The sequence below is a fragment of the Carcharodon carcharias genome, chromosome 22, assembly GCF_017639515.1.
Source record: "Carcharodon carcharias isolate sCarCar2 chromosome 22, sCarCar2.pri, whole genome shotgun sequence".
Classification (NCBI taxonomy): Eukaryota; Metazoa; Chordata; class Chondrichthyes; order Lamniformes; family Lamnidae; genus Carcharodon; species Carcharodon carcharias.
In genome coordinates this window covers 40,040,543-40,053,470 of record NC_054488.1, presented here as the reverse complement: position 1 = coordinate 40,053,470, position 12,928 = coordinate 40,040,543, and the positions used below count along the sequence as shown (strand labels likewise).

Genomic DNA, 12,928 nt, shown 5'->3' with positions numbered 1-12,928 from the left:
CCCTCTGATTGAAATTATGGGGAATTAAAAAGGTACATTGCAACTTGAATAAACTTCAAATATTAATAAAGATTGTAATACACCACAATACATATAGCCAAGGGTTAATATTACAATAATGAATATACTTTTAACATATGAATAGCTTTAGTCTTAAAGTGTTTCAGTATCCAGCATGTGATCTGAACATTACAAACCATATACAGTTGTGGTCCCATTAACTTCACTTGAAAGTATTAATGAAAACTTACTCTACAAAAGGAGAAAAAGGTTGCTAAAGCTTTCCATCTAATTGTTTGCTGACTGATGGGCAAGTTTCATAAACTTCAGTTAACCATTAGGATTGCTAATGCCTTCTCCATCCCCCACTACCATGCAACAAAAAATAAATGTAGTCAAGGTTTTGATTCTATTGATCCTCATTAGAAGGAATTATTCTTAAGACTCTAAGCTTCAAATACCTCTCCTGCTGAGTGGTTTCCTTTGTCTATAATAACACCATAGGCATGTTCACAGTATAAAATAAAGGATACTATTCTAAAGGTTGCGCAGGAGCCAAGATACCTGGGTGTACATGTACATAAGTCATTAAAGGAGACAGGACAGTTAGAGAGAGCTGTTTCTAAAGCATGCAGTATACTAGGCTGCATTAATAGGGGCATAGAGTACAAGAGCAGGGAGGTTATGATGAACCTATATAAGACACTGGTTAGACCTCAGCTGGAGTATTGTGTACAGTTCTGGGCCCCACACTATGGGAAGGATATGAACGCATTGGAGGGCGTACAGAAGAAGTTTATGGGAATGGTTCCGGGGATGAGACGCTTCAGTTATGAGGAAAGATTGGAGAAATTGGGACTGTTTTCTTTGAAGAGGAGAAGGCTGAGAGGGAAGTTTTCAAAATAATGAGCGGCCTGGACAGAGTAGATAGGGAGAAGCTGTTTCTGCTCGTAAGCAGATCAAGGACCAGAGGGCAGAGTTTTAAAGTGTTTTGCAAAAGAAGCAAATGAGAGGTGAGAAAAATCTTTCTCACACAGTGAGTAGTTAGGGTTTGGAATGCATTGCCTGGAAGTGTGGTGGAGGCAGGTTCAATTGAGGCATTCAAAAGGGCATTGGATGATTATCTAAATAGAAACAATGTGCAGGGTTACGGGGAAAAGGCAGGAGATTGGTACTATGTTAAAATGCTGAGAGAGCCAGTGCAGACATGATGGGCTGAATGATATCCATCTACACCATAACAATTCTGTGATTCTGTGAACCAAAAATATTCAACCACAGTATTAACCCTCATATCATATTCAGAAGTCACTGCCAGAGATATCCTGCTCCACCACATGGCGCTCTGCTACAGTCCTCACCTCAGCAGAATGACTGCAATGGCGTAAACTTGGAGTATTTGCCCACAAGTTCAGCACCAAAAATGGCTGAAAGATTTAGTGCTGCTGCATTCAGGAATGCATTTTTGATGGCATAATAAGTGATAATTACTGAACAACTTCTCTGTCCCTAATAATTAACTTTACAAGTGTGGAATCTCATTCTCATAGAAGAAAATAAAGGTTGCAAATTTTTTAAAAATTCAAATAATTTTTAAAATGATTTTTATGCCGGTCTCTTTTTTGCTTTCCCTTAATCCGATCTGTATTTCCCACTTAGATCGAATTTATACTTCCTAGTTTGGACTGTCTCAGGAAGGATTCTTCAATCTGACGGTTGGCGACCCTCACTGTTTCGTGCTCTGCTCACAGATGCCAGCGGTCCCTGTAGAGGGGGCCCACACAGAACCAGAATTAGTGGAAATCTCTCCTAACAAGCCTACAAGACTTTTGTGGGCAACTGGCAGCAAGGCAAACAGCATCATGCCTTTGCACTGAGTACAAAATTCAGGCCAATATCTCATTCAGAGTAGCAATTATGAAGATACTCCCATCGTCCACTTACTCATTCAGCCGATTTGATCATGGTTTACGAAAAAATCACTATTTCATTTCACCACAGTTAACTGACTGGATGTCTGAACTCAGATTTTAAAAAGTTAATATTGCACCTGCTCCGACTACCTTTCGGGCAGTAAATTCCAAATGAGTTGAAAAATTCAAGATCCAAGGAAAGATTCTCTAAAATGAAAGCTTCTTTTTATTCTTTAATGGGATGTGGATCTCACTGACAAGGCCAGCATTTGTTGCACATCCCCAGTTGTCCTTGAGAAAGTGGTGGTGAGTCGCCTTCTTGAACTACTGCAGTCCATCTGATGAGGAAGGGAGGAATTCCAGGATTTTGATCTAGCAACGGTGAAGGAATAGCAATATAATTCCAAATCCGGATAGTGTATGGCTTGGAGAGGAACTTGCAGGTGGTGGTGTTCCCATGTGTCTGCTACGATTGTCCTTCTACGTTGTGAATTCTGTGGGTTTGGGAGATGCTGTCGAAGGAGGCTTGGTGAGCTGCTGCAGTGCGTCTTATAAATTGTACACACTGCGGCCACAGTCCGTCAGTAGTGGAGGGAGTGAATGTTTAAGATGGTAGATGGGGTGCCAATCAAGCAGGCTTCTTTGTCCTGGATGCTGTCGAGCTTCTTGAGTGTTGTTGGAGCTGCATTCATCCAGGTAAGTGGAGAGTTTTCCATTATACTGTGGCTTGTGTCTTGTAGATTGGGGAAACAGGATGCAGAATTCCCAGCCTCTGACCTGCTCTTAGGATCTCAGAAAATTTACAGCAGAGAAAAGAGGCCACTTGGCCCGTTACGTCTGCACTAGCCGAAAAATGAGCCACTTAGCCTAATCCCACTTTCTAGCATTTGGTCCATAGTGCGGCAGGTTACAGCACTTGAGGTACATATCCAGGCACCTTTTAAATGAGTTGAGGGTTTCTGCCTCTGTACCATTTCAGGCAGTGAGTTCGAGTCTGCCACAACCCTCTCGGTGAATAGATTTTTCTACATCTCCCCTCTAATCTTTCTACCAATTACTTCAAATCTATGCTTCCTGGTCATTGACCTCTCTGCTAAAGTAAATAGGCCCTTCCTTCCACTCTATCCAGGCCCCTCACAATTTTGTGCATCTCAATCAAATCTCTCCTCAGCCTCCTCTGTTCCAAGGAGAACAACCCCAGCCTATCCAATCTTTCTTCAGAACTGCAATTTTCCTGGCAACATCCTTGTAAATCTCCTTTGTACCCTCTCTAATGCAATTACATCATATGATGAGGTGACTAGAACATAGTACTCAAGTTGTGGCCTAACTAATGTTTTATATAGTTCCAGCATAAATTCCCCACTCTTATATTCTATGCCTCAGCTAATAAATGAAAGGATTCCATAAGCTTTGTAGCCACTGTATATAAATGGTTCAATTTCTGGTCAATAGTAACACCCAGGATGTGGATCGTGGGGGATTCAGTGATGGCAATGTCGTTGAATGTCAAGGTGAGATGGTTGGCACTTGTTGGAGATGTGGCACTTGTATGGTGCAAATGTTACTTGCTCATTTGTCAGCCCAAGCTGTCCAGGTCTTGCTGCATATGGATGTGGACTACTTCAGTATCTGTGGACTTGTGAATGGTTTGGAACATCATGCAACCATCTGCTATGGTGCTATAAAATTGATTTAATTGTAGAAGCATTTGACATTGCTATTATGCTGTGTGACATGATTGGGCTTTCAGAAGATGTATCGCTTCTATCTTCAGGACCAAACATTATACGCAAACAATACATCTTACCAAAGGTGAAACTGTACTGCAGGCCTTTGAACTAACTTGAGAGCTGCTCTAAAACTGCCCATCCCTAGGAAACAGTTTTAATGGTTTGGAATGCAGGTTCTCAGCCTGTAGCAGTTTCCTGAAATTACACAAGCCAAGGGGAGTTCTCCAACAGTGATATTTAGAATGGAGTCATGGCTGATGCACAGAAGCCTGTTGGGCATATAGCACCAAGACAACCTATCAGACTGGGAAACCTAATATGGACATCTCCATGTTGGTGAAAAAACATTACACTTTCAAAATCAAAATGTGAATCAAAGATCCGCCTGATGCTAATATTTTCTTCAATTATCAAGAGGAGTAAGAACATAAGAACATAGGCCAAATTAATCCTCAAGCACACCCTGCTATTCAATAAGATCATGGCCATCTTGAACTCATTCCACTTTTGCACCCATTTCCCATAACTCTTGACCCTATGGTTTAAATATCTGCCTATCTCAGCCTTGGATATATTCAGTGACTTAGCCTTCACAGCTCTTTAGGGTAGAGAATTCCAAAGATTCAAAATCCTCAGAGAAGAAATTCCTTCTCATCTCAGTCTTAAATGGGAGGCCCCTTAATCTGAAATGATGACCCCTAGTTCTAGATTCCCCCACGAGGGGAAACAACCTCTCACCACTTACCCTGTCAAGCCCCCTCAGAATCTTGTATATTACGATAAGATCATCTCTCATTCTTCTAAACTCCAATGAGTATAGGCCCAACTTGCTCAACTTTTCCTCAGAAGAAAATACCTTCATCCCAAAAATCAACCTAACTAACCTTCCCTGAAATGCCTCCAATGCAAGTACTGTATGGCCCTTCTTAAATAAGGAGACCAAAACTACATGCAGTACTCTAGATGTGGTCTCACCACTGCTCAGTTCAGTTGTAGCAGGACTTCTCTATCGTTATACCCCATCCCCCTTACATTAAAGGCCAACATTCCATTTGCCTTCCGAATTACTTGGTGCACCTGCATGTTAACTTTTTGTGATTCATGTATGAGGGCACTCAGAAATCTCCGTATTGCAGCATTCGCAGTCTCTCTACATTTAAATAATATTTTGCTTTATTATTCTTCCTAACAAAGTGGACAATATTCCATTTGCCAAATTTTAGCCCACTCACAACTTATCTATACCCCTTAGCAGATTCTTCGTATCCTCCTCACAATTTGCTTTCCCCACCTATCTTTGTATCATCAGCAAATTTGGATACAATACACTGGAACACTTCATCCAAGTCATTAATATAGATTGTAAATAGTTTTGGTCCCATCACTGTGGCACTCCACTAGTTACAGTTTGCCAACCTGAAAATGACCCATTTACCCCAAATCTCTGCTTCCTGTTAGTTAGCCAATCCTCTCTCTACACTAATATACGACCCCAAACACCATGGGCTCTTATCTTGTGTAGTAACCTTTTTTATGACACCTTTTTGAATGCCTTTTGCAAGCCCAAATACACTCCATCTACTGGTTCCCTTGTATCCACCCAGCTCCTGAAATCCTCAAAGAATAATACGTTTATCAAACAAAATTTTCCTTTCATAAAACTGTGTTGACTTTGCTTGATTGTACTTTGATTTTCTAAATGTCTTGCTACTGTTTCCTTAATAATGGATTCCAACATTTTCCCAATCTCAGATGTTAGGCTTACTAGCTTATAGTTTCCTGCTTTTTATCTCCCTCCTTTCTTACATAGAGACATTACATTTGTGGTTTTTCAGCTCGCTAGGACCCCCCATCCAGAATCTTGAAAATTTTGGAAAATTACAACTTTGAACAAAATTTGCTCCACCTAAAATTTCCTTCCTTTTTAAATGAATGGCAATGCTGCCCGCAATTCACTGCAACCAATTCTGAAAAGTAAACAATAGTGTAGTACAACTTCATAGAAGGGCATTAAACATAATGGTGACATCTCAACTGCAGGATTACAAAGAAGTATATTTTGGAAGTTGACACCTAGTCATAAATTTCCATCAGATTCACAAAGTGTGGAATTTGGGATGTCCTCTCTGAAGCTGATTGTGTCACCCCTACTGGAATGTTACTGAGCTCAGCTAGCTTCGTAACTCTCAGAAGGTGGGACCTTCTCAATTGTACGGCCAGGTTCGAACTGCTATTGTGAAATTCTGTATGTAATCTTTGTCAACGTGACTCTTTGCTTAAACGCTGTAACCTTAATTGCCTTATTAGCTCCAACAGTCATGGAACCAGAATGCTGCTATGCCTCCTTCCATCTATTGTCATTCCTGCTTCTCTGATTGTTCTGTTGAGGGCTGTGTCCATTCAAATAGACTAGAAGTGAAACCCTGACCTTGGCACTGGTAAGAAACATAACTTAAAAAGAATTCAAACTTACAAAATATAGCATTTTTATTAACTCAACACCTTTAGTTTTCTAACTTATTAGAACATGTTATTTGTTTAGCACCTGAGTGATTTAAAGTAGTGTCAGCTTTACTTGTTTTTGTTCACATAGAAAGTTCTTTCTGCCTAACTGCCAAGTCCTCAGTTTTTTTCTTCTATCACTAATTTCTTTCCCTGTATAAATCCCCACTGCCCCCCAACAATGCTCTTGATTCAGTGCTAGAATACAGCTATTCAGGCAGCCTGTACAATATGTTATCTTTCCCAAACAGCCATTATTCTTGAGAGCCTTAAATTCAAGTACTGCCAGCCAATTTTGCCACATGGTAGGCATCAGAACTGAACTTAATGCTGTCCTCACTCATCACAGGTCAGCAGCATGAACCCTGGCTAATGCTCTCAATGAACAGAAATTTCCTCAACTAAATAGTAGGAAGGCCGAAGCCTTTGTTTTTTGGTTTCTGACATAAACTCTGCTCCCTAGCTACCGACTCCATCCCTCTCCCTGAAAATTGTCTGAGGCTGAACCAGACTGTTTTCAGCCTTGGTTTCATATCAGACCCCAAGATGAGCTTCTGACAACATAGCCACATCATCACTAAGACCACCTGTTTTCACTTCCATAACCATAAACATAGCCCAACTCTGCTCCTGCCTCAACTCATCCTCATCCTGAAACTGTCATCCATTCCTTTGTTACTTCTAGAATTGACTATTCCAAAACACTCTTGGCCATCTTCCCACATCCTACCCTCTGTAAACTTGAGGCCATCCAAAACTCTGATGCTCATGTCCTTACTCACATCAAGTCCCATTCAGCCAACACTCCTGTGCCTGCTGACCTACGATGGCTCCCAGTTAAGTAACACTTTAAAATTGAAGTTTTCATCCTGGTTTCAAATTTGTCTATGGTCTCGCCCCTCTCTTTCTCTGTGATGTCTCCCAGCCCCAGAGATCTGCGCACACCTCTAATTCTCGTCTCTCTGGCAAACCCAATATTAATTGGCCACTATTCATGGCTGTACCTTCAGCTGCCGAGGTCCTAAGCTCTGGAATTCCCTCTTTAAATCTTACAATCTCTTTACCTCTCTTTCCTCTTCCAAGACACTCCTAAAACTATTTCTTTGAAGAAACTTTTGGTCATCTGCCTTGATATAGCTTTATGTAGCTAGATGTCAAATTTTGCTTTATAATATTCCTGAGATAACTTAGAAGATCTTGCTTCAAACCTGGGGACTTACTGATCTACATGGCTCAACTCTCAATCATCAAAAGTTATAGTTTAAACAATACATTTAGTTCCATTATCCTAATTATGATCTTCATCGGTTTCTCCTCTCGGTTGTTTGTTTTATTAAATGGCTGCCCTCAGCATTTACCGGTCTACTTACTTTCAAATTTTTTGCCTTGTGCACCCATGAGACACAGATACTGCACACATCTTTTGTTTTCAAAACAAAAAAGTGAAATGAATTCAATCATTTGGAAAAATCTAGGTTCCATAACCCTCGGTTAGCAGACACTCTCATGGAACAATTTTGATTTTAACCAAGCTGTAGAAACACTCAATTAAAGCTATAGCTGCGTACAGATCAAATTAAAAAATTACTAATACAGATTTTGACATTGGTAACTGATTTTTTTTTTTATTCATTCATGGGAGTGGGCATCACTGGCTAGGCCAAAATTTATTGCCCATCCCTAATTGCCCTTGAGAAGATGGTGGTGAGTTGCCTTCTTGAACTGCTGCGGTCCACATGGTGTAGGTACACCACAGTGCCGTAAGGGACGGAGTTCCAGGATTTTGACCCAGTGACAGTGAACAAACGGTGATATGTTTCAAACACAAACATAGAAAATGCCTGGCAAAACTCAGCAGGTCTGACACCATCTGTGAAGAGAGAAACAGAGTTAACACTTTGAATCCATATGACCCTTTTTCAGTTTGATGAAGGGTCATACAGACTCGCAACTTTAACTCTTTTTTTCTCCACCGATGCTGTCAGACCTGCTGAGTTTTCCAGCATTTTCTGTTTTTATTTCCAATTTCCAGCATCCGCAGTATTTTGCTGTGATACGTTTCAAGTCAGGATGGTGAGTGGCTTGGAGGGGAACTTCCAGGTTGTGGTATTCCCATGTGTCTGCTGCCCTTGTCCTTCTAGATGGTAGCTGTTGTGGGTTTGGAAGGTGCTGTCTTGGTGAATTCTTGCATTGCACCTTGTAGATTGTACACACTGCTGCCACTGTGCGTTGGTGGTGGAGGGAGTGAATGTATGTGGATGGGGCACCAATCAAGCAGGCTGCTTTGTCCTGGATGGTGTCAAGCTTCTCGAGTGTTGTGGGACCTGAATTCATTCAGGCAAACGGAGAGTATTCCATCACATTCCTGACCTGTGCTTTGCAGATGGTGTACAAGCTTTGGGGAGTTAGGAGGTGAGTTACTCGTTGCAGGATTCCTAGCCTCTGACCTGCTCTTGTAGCCACAACATTTATATGGCTAACAAAAACAAAAATTGCTGGAAAAACTCAACAGGTCTGACAGCATGTGTAGAGTAAGACAGAGTTAACGTTTCGAGTCCATATGACTCTTCGTCAGAACTAAAGAGAGGTAAAAATGTGGTGAAATATATACTGTTTAAGGGGGGGTGGGACAGGTGAAGCTGGGTAGAAAGCTAGCGATAGGTGGAGGCAAAGGAGAGGTTGCGAAATATGTCTTGAACCAAAGGTCAAAGGAGTGTTGATGGTGGTGATACTGGCTAAAGGAGGTGCTAATGGTGACATTAAGAGTAGAAAACAGGATGAGCAAGAGACAGATGGCCCTGGTGGGGGTGAGATGGCGGGAGGGGATGGTGTGGGAAAAAAGATCGAAATAGGCTAAAAGGTGGGGATAAAACAATGAATGGAAATAAATTTTAAAAATAATAGTAACAGAAATAGGTGGGGAAAATATATAAAAATAAAAAAAATAAATATTTGAAAAGAGGGGATCAATTAGGGGTGAGGATGGAGGGGAGAGTTCATGATCTGAAGTTGTTGAACTCAGTGTTAAGTCCGGAAGGCTGTAAAGTGCCTAATCAGAAGATGAGGTCCTGTTCCTACAGTTTGTGTTGAGCTTCACTGGAACATTGCAGCAGGCCAAGGACAGACATGTGGGCACAAGAGCAGGGCGGTGCGTTGAAATGGCCAGCGACAAGGAGGTCTGGGTTATGCTTGCAGACAGACCGAAGGCATTCCGCACAGCGGTCACCCAGGCTGTGTTTTGTGTCGTCAATGTAGAAGAGACCATGTTGAGAGCATCGAGTACAGTAGACCAAATTGAGGGAAATGCAAGTGAAGCACTGCTTCACTTCAAAGGAGTGTTTGAGCCCTTGGACAATGAGGAGGAGGGATTGCACGGGAAGGTACCATGGGAGGGGGTTGAGGTGTTGGGGGTGATGGAGGACTGGACCAGGGTGTTCCGGAGGGAACAGTCCTTACAGAATGCTGAGCAGGCGTTGAAGGGAAGATGTGTTTGGCGGTGGCATCATGCTGGAGTTGGCGGAGAATGATCCTTTGAATGCGAAAGCTGGTGGGCTGAAAAGTGAGGACAAAGGGGACCCTATCGTGGTTCTGGGAGGGAGAGGAAGGTGTAAGGGAAGAGGCCCAGGAGATGGGTCGGACACAATTGAGGGCCCTGTCAACACCATAGGCAGGAAACCTCAGTTAAGGAAGAAGGAATACATGTCAGGAGCACTGTTTTGGAAAGTGGCATCATCGGAACAGATGCGACGGAGGCGAAGGAACTGAAAGAATGGGATGGAGTCCTTACAGGAAGCAGGGTATGAGGAGTTGTAGTTGAGGTAGCTGTGGGAATTGGTGGGCTTGTAATGAATATTGGTGGACAAGTCTATCACCAGAAATTGAGATAGAGAGGTCAAGGAAGGGAAGGGAAGCATCAGTGATGGACCATGTGAAAGTGATGGAGGGTGGAAATTGGAAGCAAAATTAATAAATTTCTCCAGATCCAGACGAGAGCAAGAAACAGGACGAAAGAGTCATCAATATACCGGAGAAAGAGTTGTTGGAGAGGGCCCGAGTAGGACTGGAACAAGGAATGTTCACATACCCCATAAAGAGACGGGCAGAACCGGGGCCCATGCGGGTACCCACAGCCACACCTCTTATTTAGAGGAAGTGAGATGAGTTTAAGGAGAAATTGTTCAGTAAGAGAACATGTTCAGCGAGTCAGAGGGGAGTTGTGGTGGATGGGGATTGTTCAAGGAGAAGCGGAGAGCCCTGAGACCATCCTGATGGAGTTGTAGAGGGATTGGATGTCCATGGTGAAGAGGAGGCAGTTGGGGCCAGGGAGCTGGAAATTGTTGATATGATGTAGGGCATCAGAGGAATCGTAGATGTAGGTGGGAAGAGACAAGGGGAGAGAAAACAGAGTCTAGAAAGAAAGAAATGAGTTCCGTGGGACAGGAACAGGTTGACATGATTGGTCTACCAGGACAGTCCTGTTTATGGATTTTGGGGAGGAGGTAGAAGCGGGCTGTCCGAGCTTGGGAGACTATGAGGTTGGAAGCTGTGGAGGGAAGATCTCCAGAGGAGATGAGGTCAGTGATAGTCCTGGAAACAATGGTTTGATGTTCGTTGGTGGGGTCATGGTCCAGCGGGAGGTAGGAGGAAGTGTCTGGAAGTTGGCACTCAGCCTCTGCGAGGTAGAGGTCAGTATGCCAGACAACAACAGCACCACTCTTGTCAGCAGGTTTGATAACAAAGTCAGGGTTGGGCCTGAGAGAACGGAGTGCAGTAAGTTCAGATGGAGACAGGTTAGAGTGGTTTATATGGCTAGTTCGGTTTCTGGTCAATGGTAATGCCCAGGATGTTGATTGCTGAGATGCAGTCACTTTATCCTGGTTTATTCATGCTGCTAGGAGATTACTGAACACATATATATGATGACAACTGTCATGCAGCCTGTGCAGTCAACATGTCTTCAAGGGAGCAAACTGAGACTGGAAGGACAAATGATCGTCGAGCACCTCGAGATTATTGTTGAATAAAATTTTTAAACAGACGCTAATAAAAAATGAACAGTTTGCACCTTAAGTTTCAGTGATATTGAGGGTCAGAACTAGAACTCGCTAGTGATTCTTATCAATGTGAACCTTTCAGGAAGCTGAGGCTGCAGCACCTCCAAACCAGCTTCCCCAGAACTCACTTTCCAAACTTACCTCTCTCGCCCACCTGCCGGGCTGTAGTTCGACCGCTTTGCTTTTATCCTTCTGCTGGGGAGGGGGAGGTGGGGAAGGGTGGTCACAAGCCCGCTGAAATAGGCCGCTGGTTTCCCGTTGTCATGGTGACGGTGTCGCAGTCAATTCCCTCCGGATCCGGCGTAACCGCGATCCTTGTCCCCCTCCCCCTCTCTCTCCTCTCCTAGGGCAGGAAGAGGATTTGTGGCACCGGCAACGGTTCAGCATTTATTTGCAAGGTTAATTTTTGTTATTTTTTTTTAAATGGAATAAACACAGAACACACTGAAAACAAATAGCAAGAGTGCTGAGAGATTCTGCCCACCACCACCCCCCCACCCCCATCCTTTTTTTAAAAAAATCTTCTCATTGATCCCGGTCCACAATGATTCTCTCAGTGGAAATGCATTTTATTTTACGATCAGCCTCGCAGGAGCTTCTTAAGATCGCAGAGACAGTGGTTGGATAGTGGCCGGCGCTGGATTTTCAGAATATCACATCCCCTGCGTGATGGAGCCGGCGAGGGGAGGAGTGAAGCTAAAGCAAGCTCCCTCCCTCCCTCCTTCCTAAAGCTCAGATTGTTTGTATTGAACCATTCAGAGGGAGCTGCCGATCTGCACGTATTCAGAGTGTGACCCCAGTCTCTGCAACAACAAAGACATGCTGGAGGATCCCAGAATAATAATTAAAAAAAAACAAAGACTGCTGATTGATGAAAAGGCACTTCATGCATTTACACGTTTTTGTTTCGGGTCCAGATTTCCTAACAATGGGCCCTTTGGTAGTGAGAGTCCGATTCCAGAAATACTTAACATCTTCATAGCGAAGAATGCGTGAGAAACAAGCATTAGCTCGTTTGCATTCGCCCAGTATGGTCTGCAAGTGGGATCTCATATAAAACCTGGATATTATTTCTGACTTCGTGAATCTATGTGTGAAAAAGAATACACATAACCGGGATATTATTTCTTTGTGAACATATATGTGAAAAAGAATACACATAACAGGGATATTATTTCTTACTTTGTGAATATATGTTTGAAACAGAATGCACATTACCCAATCACATGCGCGACCTCTAGGCTACTCATGTCTGGTAACCATCCATCATTTAACCTCAAACATAAACGGACAACGTAGCATTCATGCTGAGAGAAACAGTTAACGCTTTCGTTCGGTAAACTTTCATCAGAACCTCGCTGAAATGAACTTCTTTTTTCTGGGCCCCCCCCCCGCCCCGAATAAATGCAGGTTCATTTTACGAGCACGAGAAACAGGCACCGAATGGAAGCAAGTGTATCTTTGTTCTAATTAGTCTTTCTTTCGAAATTTATTGATTGGGTTATGGCGAAGGAAAAGGGAATGTGGATTCCTGTATGCTTTCCACTGAGTCATAGTGTAATGAAATTTCTTTTACTATAATAGGAAAATGCAATTCATTTACAACCATTGGGTATTTCCTTCTAATCAGTTTCCTAGAATGTACGTCATACAATGTAGCGTCATTCCTATTTCACAATAAGAGGGAGACCGAGGTATTACATACCAGGAACAAGAAAAGTAACTT

General features: G+C 42.7%; 1 protein-coding gene across 5 annotated transcripts in view; it reads right to left on the bottom strand.

Moving 5' to 3' along the window:
- ccdc57 (coiled-coil domain containing 57) overlaps positions 1 to 11,468 on the bottom strand; it is a 179,441-nt gene extending 167,973 nt beyond the window's left edge. For all 5 annotated transcript variants that reach the window (XR_005946643.1, XR_005946644.1, XM_041217393.1 and 2 more), the window contains exon 1: positions 11,344 to 11,468. The gene's annotated coding sequence lies outside the window, so the exon portion shown is untranslated. The remainder of the gene's footprint in view (positions 1 to 11,343) is intronic.
- Between the last annotated feature and the right edge of the window lie 1,460 nt (positions 11,469 to 12,928).